The sequence below is a fragment of the Plectrocnemia conspersa genome, unplaced genomic scaffold, assembly GCF_051122295.1.
Source record: "Plectrocnemia conspersa isolate PC_06_02 unplaced genomic scaffold, ASM5112229v1 ptg000004l, whole genome shotgun sequence".
Classification (NCBI taxonomy): Eukaryota; Metazoa; Arthropoda; class Insecta; order Trichoptera; family Polycentropodidae; genus Plectrocnemia; species Plectrocnemia conspersa.
The window spans coordinates 17,394,087-17,409,574 of record NW_028277168.1 but is presented as its reverse complement, the minus strand read 5'-3'; the positions used below and the strand labels follow the sequence as shown (position 1 = coordinate 17,409,574).

Below are 15,488 nucleotides of genomic sequence, written 5' to 3'. Positions count from 1 at the left end.
TAATAAATATTTTTTTTTGTTTTCAATGGTAGCTAAACTATTAAAAATTTTGAGTTTCCTCAAAGAACATTCTAATTGTTTATGTTAAACCATTAATTATCCTGACTAATAATTACTTTACCATATTAAGTTTCATACAATAATTTGAATACATTCTAGGCAATATTTTTATTAATTATAATTATGTAAATTATATAAATTAAATTAAATTACAAGAAAATTATAATAATTTACACTAGATTTCTTTGTTGTAATATTTATGAATTTTTAAAATATAACAAAAGGGTTGACGTACTTGTTTTATTACTTTAAGAATATCCAATAATGTTGAATTTTAAGTGTAATTTAAAATTAAATTCGTCTAGTTTAGTCTAAGCAAATATTATAAGTTAAAGTGTTTGTGCTAGTTTACATATTTATTTTTGATTTAAAATACTTACATCCCTGATGGTATTATATCAGATAAATCTAAAATACTAAAGACATTAGATATTTTTTAAAGTCCTCTTCTCTGAAACTCAAGAATGTTTCAAAGTAAATTCGGATTGTTCAATTAATGTAAAATAATAATTTTAAGGAATTGCTTTAATGGTTTAAAAATGTAATATCTATAGGATAGTATATGAGTATGGCGGATGTTTTAAAACTTTACATAACAATTATAATTTCTAAAGCTGATATTTTTAAAATTAAAAAACATATTATCAAAAAACTGTTTTTAAATCGACAAATCCTAACGTATATACGGAAGTGTAAATTTAGCATGGTTTAATGGCCATTACGACTTGGGTTCAGTTATTTATTTATTTTTAATAGAACTTGCGATAAAACCCAACTCAAGTTATTCATTTTGTATAAATAATATTATTTGGAAGCAAATTTAAAAAAACTCGAATTGAAAAAAGTTCGAAAGCTTGAGCGTCCAGTATGCGTGCGCAGACTTGCTGCGGTTCTTGCGACAGTGAGATACCGACAGTTAAAAATCACGTTTTTATAACGATTTATTTTTTTATTTAAATAAAATATTTTCTGTTTTTTTTTATTAAAAAAATACAAAAAAAATATTGTATTTAAAATTGTAAAATTGCGCAATTTCTCGAAATTTTTTGAGAGGAAATTACCGATGCTCTTCCTAAGGTCTATGTGTTTTTATTCGCTTAATTATATAGTGAATTAGTAATTGGTTGACCATTCAATTGAGCATAGATACGTTTCCGTTACTGTAATTACATTTCGTTATGACACATATCGAAACTAGTTCAAACACCACAATTATCGAGCATATCCGCCTCTGACCAAGTCCATATTCCGCATCATACTGGTTCGAATTATAAGATATTACATCGAACGAATCATCACTAAGTGTTCGACATGTTGAACTACCGCACACATGGAAACTAAATATATCAACCATCGTTGGATTTCATAGAAAAGCTCACACGTGTGTGTGGGGGGGAGGGGTGCTAGCTTTCAACTGAAAGCGATAGCAGACAATTTATATATTATCGTTTGTCAGAGTGAAAGAATTCGTTTTTGACAGCCAAACTTCTGATTGTGCGCGTTCCTTCCTAGAAGATGACTCGTTCTCTATTCTCCCCGAAGACGATGGAATTTCACCGAAAAAAACATTTAGATAGGTAACCGACAGAGCGGTTCTAGGAACGCATAGATAGTTACATCACTTAATAGGAAAATTTCCGAGCGTGTAAGAACTAGTCTGCCATAATCTTCTCGTCAATTAAAAACATCGTTCGATGGGCGTAGCAAATCGAGTACGCATTTTATGAATGCGGTGGTGATGGCAACATTGAATATATATTATTTTTAGTGTAGTATATTTGAATGCTTCAGTTATTTTTTATTGTTGGAAATTGTATTAACAACGATAATAAAATATTTGACGTGTCCCTAAACGACAGTAATTAATCATAGAGAAGTAAAGAATTTTTAATTTCTAGTTAGAAATGTCAATAGTTTTTTTATTTATTAGAAGTTATGGATTTAAGTTAAGAATATTGCCGTCGAGGCTAGGCAATACATAAATACTATGTACATTAATAAACTTTTTAACGGAGGATTATTTTGAGGTCTTCTGATGAAAATGAATTTCATTATGTACCTCAAATATTTTTTTATTTCCATCTATTCAAATGCTAATGAGCTGTAGAAAATTATTTTAAATCAATCATTTTATAAGTAAACATATTTTTGATTGGCATTTAATCAAATATTTTTAGTCAGAGATTAGCGCCAATGGAATAATTTTCGAGATAGGAAAGTTATGACGTTCGATGGCCATTGGAATTGTACTCAATGGAAAAGTTACCTATCTCTGGTCGGTAGTGGGAGGTCGTCGTTTGTGCGTAAAACGTAGTAGTCACGCGGTCGGAAATGTCGGTGTTGAATGATTTCGGCGTGGTCAATTTGGGAGGGGCACTCTAATCTGAGTAACCGACTTTTAAAAGCCTACGACCTATTTTTACGTTGCGTAAAGGTCCGTGACCTTAACGTCCAACGAACGCATCTCATCTATTACAAATTTTCTCTCAAACTTTCGTCAGCCACGACTGCAGCAGGGGCGAATTTGTGAACTTTTTCAAACTTCGTGACAAACTTTTAGCAACAATATTTTTTGTGTAAAACTAATACTTAATATTTAGTTAAATAATACACAAAATTATACTTTTTATTTTCATAAATTTCAATTTCAATAAGTATATCTCGTGAAAATATATCTACAAAAAACGCACTTTTGGGTTAAATATAACTTACGCTTAAAAATCATGTGTCTTCAATTTAAAACTTGTCGTTCTCTCTCCAGAAAACAATTTTTAGATTTATAGTTTTGCTTTATTGATTTATCGGACTCATCATTAAAACACATTAAAATTTATAAATATAAATAAATACATATATGATAAAGGCAAATTAATAGTGGAAAAATTTTCGGGTATCCTCAGATAAATAAAATTATTTGAAAGTCATCTTAAGATCGCCATTATATATGGCAGACTTACACATCATAACCTCATTTGTGTTAATCGATAGAGTTATAATTATTAATTGCAATCAAATATATTAATTATATTTGACATTGTGTGAGATTTGCACCCACGACTCTCAATCTATAAACAGTAGCGAATAGTACTGTTCCATTAAATGGTTGTATATTTTTAAGGTAGTATAACTGTTATAATAAGTATGGCAACCGCTTTAATAAAAGTGTAAAGGAAGATAATCTTATCAAGTACCATGTTAGTCTACTATGATAACGGCGAAAATAAAAGCTCATTCCAGGTATTTTATATTTATAGAGAATAGATAGTTTCAAAGTCAAATAACTATTACAATGGACATGGTAGGCGTACTACATAAATATTAGACTTCTGATATAGCATGTAAACCACTGATAGCTGTCATAAAAAAGTCTTTCAGAATAAAATAAAATAATATATTTATATTTTTTTATATATTAATATAATTGTTTAGCTTGAATTTTACTAGATATTATCAATTTACTTTCGACTACATAGACTCTTATTGATTATTTTATGTATGTATTATACTTGCTTGAATAATTACTCGTACCAGATACATATCTATCAATCGGTGAATTATACTACCTAGAACAAAAATGATGCAATATCGACATCGATTTTATTATATGTATGTGTGATTTTTTGATGATGCACTTCCAATTAATTATTACATCTTTTGATATGTATTATTTATATATGCATAAGTTTCTAAGCTTATTAAAAAAATATGTATAATATAATATATCAGCAGCTTGAATTTTCTGGAATATTCAGTTTCAATAATGACACTGGGATTACTGGGAAACTAGGTATATGATGTCTATCTATCCGATGTATTACATTCTACATCATTCATGGGACTCTTTTGAATTGTGAGCGATCTATCCCAGAGTTCTTATCGGTCAGACTCTTTTTGATCTGTGGTGCTAATGAATTCTTCGAAAATTACCACAATAGTTATTCACCCTCATAATTAAAAAAAATCTATGAAAATGAAATGTTACTCCAAATTGATGGAAACGTTCAACTCTTGGCTTTCGTGTTATTGTACACGTAGCCATCAGTTAGTCAAGGCAATGCTTTATTTATACGCAGTTATGACCAATATTGTTTGTTGATTATAAGCAATAAATTTATATATCGTGTTAGCTCCAACATAATAGTTTAATTAAGTTATTTTATCGCCATATATATTGATGACACAATATTAAAGATTACATTGTCTAATGTAAATTAAACATTATTTTTTACATGTATTTTTTGAGATTTTTTCCTTTGTCATAAAAATAAATTTATAAGCTGTACTATTTTATAATTTAAGTAAATATAGCATGTGAGCTTAAATATTATATATACATAAATTTTATTTGTTTATAAAAATAAAATATGGTTTGATTTGAGTGATAAATTTATCACTCTTAGTCAATGCAATTCTTATCTTAATAGTATTGGAATAATTTGGCCAGTTTTATTACTGATTATATTATAACATCACGAGACAATGATGTAATCAATAAAAACATTTATTTAAACAAAAACGCTTCAAGCTGTTTAAATATCATGTATTATACACACAATACAATTATATATCAAATATTTTTCATCTTAAAATATAATTTATTATTTAATTGCCATAATTATCAATAAAAAATACTTAATTACAAATATTTTACATTAAAAAAATAAGCAAATATTATTTATAAATATTTTTGATTATAATATAAATGCAAATAAGATATGTTTAATACAATGTGAAAATCCTGAGAAAATTAAGATTTAAATATCTAAACTTTTTCAGCAAATTATGTGATGGTACCAAAAAATATATTTAATAATCAGAGCGGCATTACAATGCGTACGGAACCCTTGCGGAGCTTTAAAATCGTGTGTGTATTAAATCCGACATTAATATTTAAAAATGTTATGACGTAGCAAAAATAATCGACGATATTATATTTGTGTAGCATTACAAAACTAGCTCCAGATTTCTTAATCACCTGATTAGTCATAATCATAATCATATTACGTCTAATTCAAACAGTGATGATACAAATGTATCGATAAGGCATCACTTTATAGACTTTTTCGATTACGATTTAAAATTACGCTTATAATTTAAAAAAATACCGGTTTAAACTGAATTATTTTATAAATAATTTACAATTAATATAATCAGTACAATTGTTTGTCTGAATTATTATTATACTCTGTAACGTTTCGGGCGAACGCCTATATACTACAGTGGTAGATTTAATAAATAATAATAATAATATCCGGTTTAAAATATGTCTAATTTAATGTATTGTCTGATCTAGTTTATAACTAGTCGGCAATTTAATATAATATTATATATGAGTCGTTCAAAAGCAAAAACATCAAAAAAGTTATTGTTTTACTTTGCATCTAAGCTATTTTTTGTGTATATTTAAAAAAATAAAGATTAATTTCTGCCTTGAAAAAAAATACAGGCATGATGGGCGTGATTTATTTTTAGATATTACAACATACTTTTGATTTTGAATGAGTCATAATTCAAAGTCAAGTCTGTACTTGTAACTACTCAAGAATGCGTTCAATTTCCTACAACTAATATTTACATTAAAAAAATATTATTAATACATAATAAATAACTTTCTGAACTGCAAAAGACATTTTTTAATTTAATTTATATTTTAATATAATATAGAATTAATAAATAAAAAACGTAGGTCTTAAGTATTATATTATGTTTACTTGTTGTATTTGCAACAGCAGGAACAATCAAGACAAAGTTAAGAACCAATTTTAAAAAAACGAAACGTTAAATGCAGTGTTATTTTAGTATATAATCAACAAAATTATGTTTCAGATAGTTATATTTAACTATTCAATAAGTAGATAGTTAGGATCTCTAGGTGTATGTCAATAAATCTCAAACAATTCAAGAACTCAAAATTATTGTATGGTATGGATATAGAAATGATCTAGATATATGGTCTTTCTTTTCCAGGACATGTCCTATTTTTGTGGCTTTAAATGTGTACCCTTTAAGATTTTGACTTACGAAAAAAAATACTACTTACGTATCGAGTTCAAATTATCAGTGTATATTCTTTAACTAGCATCAGGAACAAAAACTATTCCTAGTCAACATTTTCAGTTTCTATATCTATTATACGTATTCCAGTTCAGATTTCCGTCTTTCTTTTCTGAAACAAATAACATATTTAGATCTACTAAGTTCGTTTTCTTATAAAAAAATGGAAAGCTCGAATATGTTCTGTAACAACAATAAAAAATATTATGATTCTTGTGGCCAGTATGAGAACATATTTTTAATTAAATTTTGCTTGTTAATATTTCTTTGTGTTATTGTTACAATAGTCCGAACATAGACGTTTATAAGTATTATAAAATAGATACGGATGACCATTTTTAGTTCCCAAATTTTACTAACGATTTTTGAGAGATTAGATGTATATTTTTTTGCTTTTATCTTTCAAAATAAAAAAAAGTAATTTTATCAGATACTTCTGTTTGATGTATAGAATTAAACATCACAAACTTTATTATGTATATGTATGTATAATACATACATTATAATCATTACTACACAAATATGCACAGAAGTTGGCGCTTTATTACATTTAAGGGCACATATTTTTTAATAAAGGAAAAACTATAATTGTTGTAAGAGATATATTTACTTACACAGAATGAAAATTTCAAAAATAAATTACCAAATCTATGATAAGATCGTATTTTAAAAATACTTTATGGTTACTTTTAAATTTATCTGGATTTCATTTCTCTAATGTTTTTTTCTCAAGCAAACGTGTTTATTTATGTTCACTTGTTTTTTCATTATCCGCGAGAAAAATAGTGGAATTTTATATTTTTAAATAGATAATGTATTAATGGTAAAAAAAAGTTGCATTATTGAGAAAGTACTACGCAAAAATATTAATTTTATCACGATTGATATTTTACTCATAAATGTTCATTGAAAGAAAATAGCAAAATAGTAATTCTTACGTTACAATAAAAAACTGTATCTTCATAAAAAACGTCAATTATCGTATAACAAATGTTTTAAATTGATTTAGTAATGCCCTCTATATTATAAAATGTAAATTTAAAAATAGTAAAATGAACAAAATCCTAAAAAATTAAGGTAAAATGTCCTCATTCAAAGAAATAATTTTTAATAGCGTGGTAACGAAATATACTTCCCAAAAATTAAAAACAATGAGAAGGCAACAACAATTAAAAAAATGTTTTTATAACTTGCATCTTTTTCTTAAATAAAATTATTAGTTTCCAAAAAAGAAATGCAGTTAAGATTTCCCATCACAATAAAAAGAGAAGCTTCTCTTGTGACAAAGAATCACTTTTAGTAAACATTTTACAGTACAATTCAGGAACTCAAAATTATTGTATTATTTTGAATAGTGTGTTTTGCTCAAATAGTATTTAATTATATAAAAAAAAATAGATGAATAATTGTTAATATTTAATTTAATCGAAATATGTATGTACACACAAAGAGAATCATTTCAGATTATTTCAGGGAGGGGGTGAAAGTTAACCAGTCAATGGTCGTTTTTTATTTATCATTTCCATTTTATAAAGATTCGTAGTATTTCATTAAATGACATGCATTTTTTGCTTTGTATAGTCCACGTCAAAAGCAATAAAATCGTGCCGTCGCAGTGGTAACGCTCGATTATAAGTACTTTTTATAATAATATTACGACTTAAAATATGTGATAATCGAATGAAGCACATCTAAACCGAATTTTGACCAATAAGAGAGCGCAAAAAATAATTATTCCTTCTCAGAAGTCAAAAATCCACGTCAAAAGAAATAAAATCGTGTCGGCGACGGCGAAGTTTATAATCCTCTATTAATGGATCGCCTAATAGTATTAAAAAAATTTTTTTTTATTAATTATATAATCAATTTTTTTATTATGTATAGTTAATATCAAAATTGCATTGGAATAGTTAAAAAAAATCTGTTCACATCTCGCGCTAGCGGTGCTAACCATCAACCGCTGGATACCGAGCGAGCAAGAATCTAACGATCATAAATCACTGACGGTAAATAATAATAATAGACCTAATGTCACTTTTTGTCATCCGAGTATGCCGTGTGTTTTTTTTGCAAATACTCTTTTTATTTACAAAAAATGCCGAAACGAAATGTCTTATAAAACTCACATTGTCAAACAATACTTTCGGACTGTTAAATGGGGATTTTCTGCCACTCTCACTACTCACTTAATCTCTAAAAAGGTTTTACGAAATAGACGAATAGCAGGAGAATTTTGCACCTTGAAATTTGTGTGAAATATATATTTCATATGAAGAAATCAAATATTATATTGAAATTGAAATGAGCGGGTAAAATGATGCTCTAGAGAGTCACGATTACATCCCTAATGACTACCGTCGCGAACAGAACCTTAGCGCTCGAGAACGCTCCTTTTGCACGAGCTATCCATAAACAATGATTAATCCAGTGATATATTTGTATCTTCTTTATTTATAATATTATTAAACGTGTATCAATATAGCATATGTATGTGTTTGTAATGTTTGTAAAACAATTACGTAATGAGGTTATTTGGAAACCTGGAGGAAACCTGCAAGTCATGTTGATCAGATTTTTAATAAATAAATTAGGTACCTAAGGGAATTCGTCACTATGAAAATTTACAAAATACTAAAGAAGATCCTGGCAACTGCCCCTATCTACGCTACTGTCGACGGTTAGCGCATCCGGAGGGTAGCGGATGACGCAACATAACGGACGTACTACGTCAGGGGTACCGTTGGATGGACCTCGAGCCGAGGCGAGAAAAAGCGTCGACGAAAATTTTCAAATAATTTTCTGTCGCACACCGTAAGTACGCGGAGCCCGGTGGCGTGATCTTGCGAGAGAAGGGCGACCCCCACCCCTCCCCCTGCGGTTGACTATATATATCGCGGCCAGGAAAATTCTGTTCATTCGAGTGCAAACCAGCGTGAGTGCCGTAGTAGCTGCTCCGTGTCTTCGATCACGTAGGAAAAGCCAATTCGCTGCGAACCCTTCTATCGATCACTAAAAGAAGTGTCCGACTTTAATCGAATATTTGTCGCGTCCGCATCGAAATAAAAGGAAAAATGTCAAAGTTCGTCAGACTAGCAACGCTGTTCGTGCTCCTGATGGCCGCCCTGGCCGCTGCAGTTCCAGTCTCGTCTCCTACTGATGTAAATATACATTTATATTACTATGTAAACTGCATAGCATGATGCAATGTTTTAAAGCCATGTGTTCACTCGCGTGTACTAGATCGAAGAATTGTTGGCTATTCGTTCTATTGCGGCCTATGGTAAAAATAGTGCTAGAAATTACGGTAAAGATCACCATCATTATCATCAACGTTTCGATCGTTAGAAAGTAGTGGTTGTTCTTTTCGCCGACTTTCTTCGAGCGCGCGCCTTTTAAATTTCGCGCCGCAAGTTCTTTTTATAATCAAACTTGACCAACGTTACAAATAAGTATTTTATTTTTCATATACTTATAAATTTTTGATATACTTATTGTATTGCCATTTTTGTTAAATTTTCTATGAATAGTTTACGGAACTTGAATTGCTTATAGCTTTTAGTTTTATTTAAATAAATTTTGTTCTACTTTAAAATTTAATATAGAACATTTTTGAACTCTAAACTTTTTTCTCTAATAATTGTATTCACTAAGATACAATTTTTTTTAGTTTTTCTAAATGACTGGCATTTTGAAATAAGAAGGCCTATAAAGCGGTCTTAACTATATAAAATAGTTAAGCTGATATATTTACAAAATCAATTTTTCAGTAAAGTTTGATATAAATTTTATTTAAACTACAGCAGTTATCGTGTTCAAAAAAATGGTTATATTCCATTTTGACTCAAGGTGGTTTTGGTGAAGTTGCGGCATGAGATTGCAATAGGTAGTACTTATATTAAAATATAAAATATAAATATAAAATTGACAAATATTTGTATTTTATTTCTTAATAATTAATAGGAAAAAAAGGTTTGACTTTTTGATATTGTCAACAAATATAAATTGTTCCATAAATTAATTTGTATTAATTATTTTATTTGATTGGAAATATATTTCTATAAAAAAATACAAAAATACAGGCTTATGAAATTTAATATCTACATTTTTTTTTTTTTTTTTTTAATAATAAACAAAGTAGCAGTAAATAAGAAAAATAGTGTTCAACTTTTTTGATTAAAAACAAATTTGAGTTAGTCTATAAATTAATTTGTATCAATTATTTGATCAAGAATGTATTTTTATAAGAAAAATACAAAATAGGGGCTTATAAAATTTAGTATCGACATATTATTATTTCTTAGTAAACAATATAATTGCAGTAAATATTAAAAATATTGTTATATTTTTGGGTTTCGTCAACATATTTGAGATGTTTCATAATTTAATATGTATTAAATATTTTATTAGTTCAGAAATATATTTTTAACGAAAAATTAAAAAATAAGGGTTTATAAAATATAATATAGACATTTTTGTTATTTTATTTCTTTATAATAAATAAAATTGAGGTAAATGGGGAAAATATTGTAACTCTTTGATTCAATAAGTTTGAGTTGTTTCATAATTTATTTGTATTAATTATTTTATTTGATCAGAAATATATTTCTATCGAGAAATACAAAAATAGGGGCTTATAAAATTTAATATCGACATATTTTTTATTTTGTTTCTTAGTAATCAATAAGGTTGCAGTAAATAAAAAAAATATAAAAATAAAATAATATTGAAAAATATAAAACTAGAAAAGTTAGGGTTTGTCATCATACTATTTTATGTATTAATTAATCATTAATGAATTACTTTAAAGATACTTGTGAGACTTTTTCACTATAAATATATTTTTAAATGTCTTAGATATGTATATTAAATTATGACATTATTTTTAAATTAAACTATTATATTAGTACTTTGCACCATAAAATATTTCATTACGCTTATTATATAGAACAAATCGTTAGCCACTTCACTTTTAGGAAAAAATGACTTAATAATGCCACTTTATTCCTACCATTCTGATGCATATTCTTGACAGTTAATTATTTTAAATGTTGGTAATAGCATTCCTATATTACAACTCTAATTATTCTGAAAGTAACACTGTAAAATAACCAAAAATAAGGCTGAACTACTGTAACCAATGAAAATTTAAAAATATCAGTAAATAAAAGTTAGCCACACAATATTTTTATCTTTCGCATAAATTTAACAAAGATGGAGCAATCGATATATCTAATTAGCAGTTAAATTTTTAATGATTAACTTTCTAATAAAGCAACAAAACCTTGATAACTCATTATAAAATTAAATCAATATAACATAAGAAAATATACCAAAGAAAGTATTTACTTATCTAACATAATTTATTATTAATTAACTTACTTTTACTCTTTAGTTCAGTTTCGAAGATGAAGAGTAGTAAGTATTCTCGCGATAACTTTCAAAGTTTATAATAAAAAATATATTTTATATTTTTGAAAGCTTAATGCTGAAGCAGCTATCTCAAGTTAAATAATTCAATTTACTTATTTTTACCTAAACTTCTCGAAATAATTTCCATATTTTTACTACACTGTCTTTACAATTATCATAAATTACATCTTTACAATCCACTGAGCATCAGACGTCGACGGCGATCAACGCCTCGTGGTGTTTACTACTTTAGCGAAAGCTCGAAAATACGTTTTGGCTCGTTCCACCGTCCGATCGCAAAATACATATGCGCGTATAATGTCCGCGTGTATATACTTTGTAATGGCTTCGACCACATGGTCGATGAGCCACGTGGTGAACTTCTCCCATTCATGGATTAATGTTGTATCGGACCATTCATAAGTGTATGCGCCGTTACAATGCACAACTCCCTCTCTCTTTCTCTATTGATCTATTATATATGATACTCTCGCGTTCTTATAAAAAGGTTTCACATTGTATTTATATTATTTTTAACATGAAAAAACACTTTAAAAATGCGCGAATTTCTACTAAAGTAAACAATCGCTTCATGTGTTGTACTGTTTCATTTGACACAAACCATATTAAATGTTTAAATAATAAAATAAAAACATTCTCTAAAAATTGCAATTTTCCGATACGAGATATTTTGTCTTAGCTTCAAAAATTAGCTTTGTATCGAAACACAATACTTAGCTGATGAAAACGCGCTCATAATGTCGTGCTCTGCGCTCGTAAGAAGGCAAAGATGAGTCTAAGTATAACAATAAATAATTTATTGTTTAAATAAAAAATAAAAAAATATTTTAGATCTCACTAAATAAAAAATAAGTAACTAAGTAAAAAACAATTGAATATTAACTTTTAGTTTTAACTTAATTACCATATATATTTGGGGCTCATTTTAGAATAAGACGATATTTTTAATTGATCTATTCATATTTTTTAGCAAATCTTAAAATCAATTCAATTATCACAATAAATTACTCGTCGATTTGGCGAATGTTTAAGGAAAAAACTTACGTACATATGTTATTATTATGTGGCATACTTACAAGAGGAAGTCAAATAAGGCGAAATAAATCTGCGAAGCAAAAACGTCAACTGATTTGTTTATGACTTATGATTCTTTTCTTGATGCGTAAAACGTTGTCAGTAATGCGTACGTAACTGCGTATATTTGAGATATTATAATATTATAAACTGAATATTATTTTTTTATTGTTATATATTTATCAACGTATTCAATGCCTATTGGTGGAGCTCAGTATTTTTAAATACATTTATATACATACTTTTTACTAAAATATTTTTAACCAATCAATTATTATTTATTAATGAACAATGCGGATATGTTAGTAAAACTTTTTTTATTTTTTAGTTTCAGAAAGGAGGCTTATGTCAAAAGAACACACCTTGTGGATGGGCTATTTATACTCCATTCGACCGCAAAATTGACTATTTCATGAAAAATGCGTAAGTTTAATTTTATATTATACTAGTATCATCAATAATATTGTTGTATCTTATAAAAGCAATAAGCAAAATAAAATCGCCCATCAACCATGACGCGCAAGAATAATCACTAAAAAATATATTACTCAAGTAAGATATTTATCATTCATAAATATTATTGTATTTGATTGGAGCAGCTTTAATAAATAAGCAAATAAACGGATATTCATATATACAATATTCTATGCAGATAAAACACGAGGTTTGTTCGGAAAGTATAGAGCAAATTCCAGAGAATATTTTTATCTTTTGAACACACATTCAATGCATTTGCAGAGCCTGCACAACTTACTGACATTGTTCTTCGATCGTTGAACGCTTATTAAAATTAATATTTTTAAATGACTGAATCAGTGATCATGGACGGCCTTCTAATAAAATTATCATTAATATGTTGGCAATTAATTATAGGATATAAACATTTTAAGCTCGAAAATAATGCAATTTATACAAAAAAATAACAAAATAAAATCACGCAATCGACTATGACGCGCAGGAATAATCACTATACTATTATTTGATTTGAGTAAGATATGTACATCATACATATTATCGTATTTTATTGAAGTATTTTTAATAAATAAACAGAATACTAGGGTTAATAATTAATTATAGACCAGAGTCCAAAGAATATTTTTATCTTTTGTGCACACGTTTATTGATTTTTCAACATAGTCATAATAGACTTCGATGCATTTGCAGACCCTAGCAACTTGTTTATTAATTCCAATGCTTGTTATTTTTTCGGTACCTATCTTGAAATTGTTCATCGATCGTTGAACGCCTATAAAAACAAACATTTTTGATTAAGTTCATCAGTGACAAAGAATGGCCTTCTACTCGTTCATAACGTTACTATTGTAAGTAGAAATCAGTTGGCAATAAGTTGTAAGATACAGCTGTTTTAACCATAAACTGCAAACATGATGTTGCTGAAAAATTCGCTTCCATTTTTACTAGTGTTCTATCTGTCTGTATATATTGAATATCTCTCGTTCGATTAACATAATTTGTAAAAATTAGCTAATGAGCTAAATAAATTAAATTAATAATAAAAAGATAAGCGAAATATAATTAATATATATTATTTTCTTTTACAGTTGTAGCTGTCCACCAACTCACAAGTGTCTGAAAGCAATGGAGGATCTATCTGTGAAGGCGTATGTTTATCTATGTTCTACGAGTACATAGAATAATGCTACCGATCGTGCAATTTAATCTGGTCTTTAAAACTTGAGACAAGCTACGACAAATTAAGATGCTTTTATTGTCATGGTGCCAAAGTCTTTTAAACTAATTGATCGAACCCCGAAGGCTTTTTATTATTTCAACGTATACAAACGTGTCAACGACTAACGCAACGTAAACGGTTTCATTGTCTGAAATAAACCCTTCAGTTCTATTATCTTTTAACATGAATGCGGGAGGAAAAATATTTATTATATTAGATAATTTATGACAATCGTAAGAATGGGAGAGGTGTCGGAACTTAACACGTTTGTTATAAGACGTGCAGAAATTAAGCCTGGGTAGGATATACATATAATGTGACGTGTCTATGGGAAAAGTCACAATAGATTTTATCGTTGAAACTCAACGTTAGCATATTTTTTTACTTGGCAGCATCATAATAAAAAAAATATAATAGATAATCAATTAATCAAAAAACAAATATGCCTCAGAGAGCATTTTTTACTTCTGGCTATAAGAAGTATTAAGTCAGTATTATCCATCATAATGTGTTTTTTAATGATTTCTTTTTTTAATATTAACATTGTCTTAAAAATACATTCGAGGGTAGTGAAATAATGTACATTAAATAATTTTGTATCACTTCCAAAAGAATTGGAAGATTTTTAACTAAATGATGTACATGAATTTTATTAGTATAACTATGGTTTTTATATTGTATAAGTGCCAATTTACTTAATGTCATTATTGTGTATGTATTTTATAAATACATATGTGTCATATATAGGAATAGGATTGATTCGAATGAATATTGTATTATCCTATTTATATACATTTATATTGTTATTTAACACTTATCTTTTGTCAGTCGCATTTGAAATGTTTTAAACATTAATGTATAATTGAAGCAATATGAAATATATACACATGTTAGATATGAATGTAGTTATTTTATTTCATAACCATTAGAGTTATCAATATATAAGTAGTGTGAACTACTATCTAATTTATAAGTTAACGCTTGTAGCCTACAAACATAAAATTTAATATTTAAAAGTTGTTGAGTGCGACGTTTTTGGGAGCAGTTGACTAAATTGTGTCCAGCGAAAACCTGAAAACATGCTTTATAGCCTGCATTCAAATTTTAGCGGGTTTACTGCTCCTAACCTAATCATTTAAAAATTGTTTTAACCTTTACCTCAACCATCTAAAAATTA

General features: G+C 27.7%; 1 long non-coding RNA gene across 1 annotated transcript; it reads left to right on the top strand.

Moving 5' to 3' along the window:
* Positions 1-8,915: 8,915 nt before the first annotated feature.
* On the top strand, positions 8,916-15,212 carry LOC148236081 (uncharacterized). Its single transcript, XR_015809432.1, has 3 exons — positions 8,916-9,272; positions 12,947-13,041; positions 14,181-15,212. It is a non-coding gene; the product is annotated as an uncharacterized LOC148236081 (long non-coding RNA).
* The last annotated feature ends 276 nt before the right edge of the window (positions 15,213-15,488 follow it).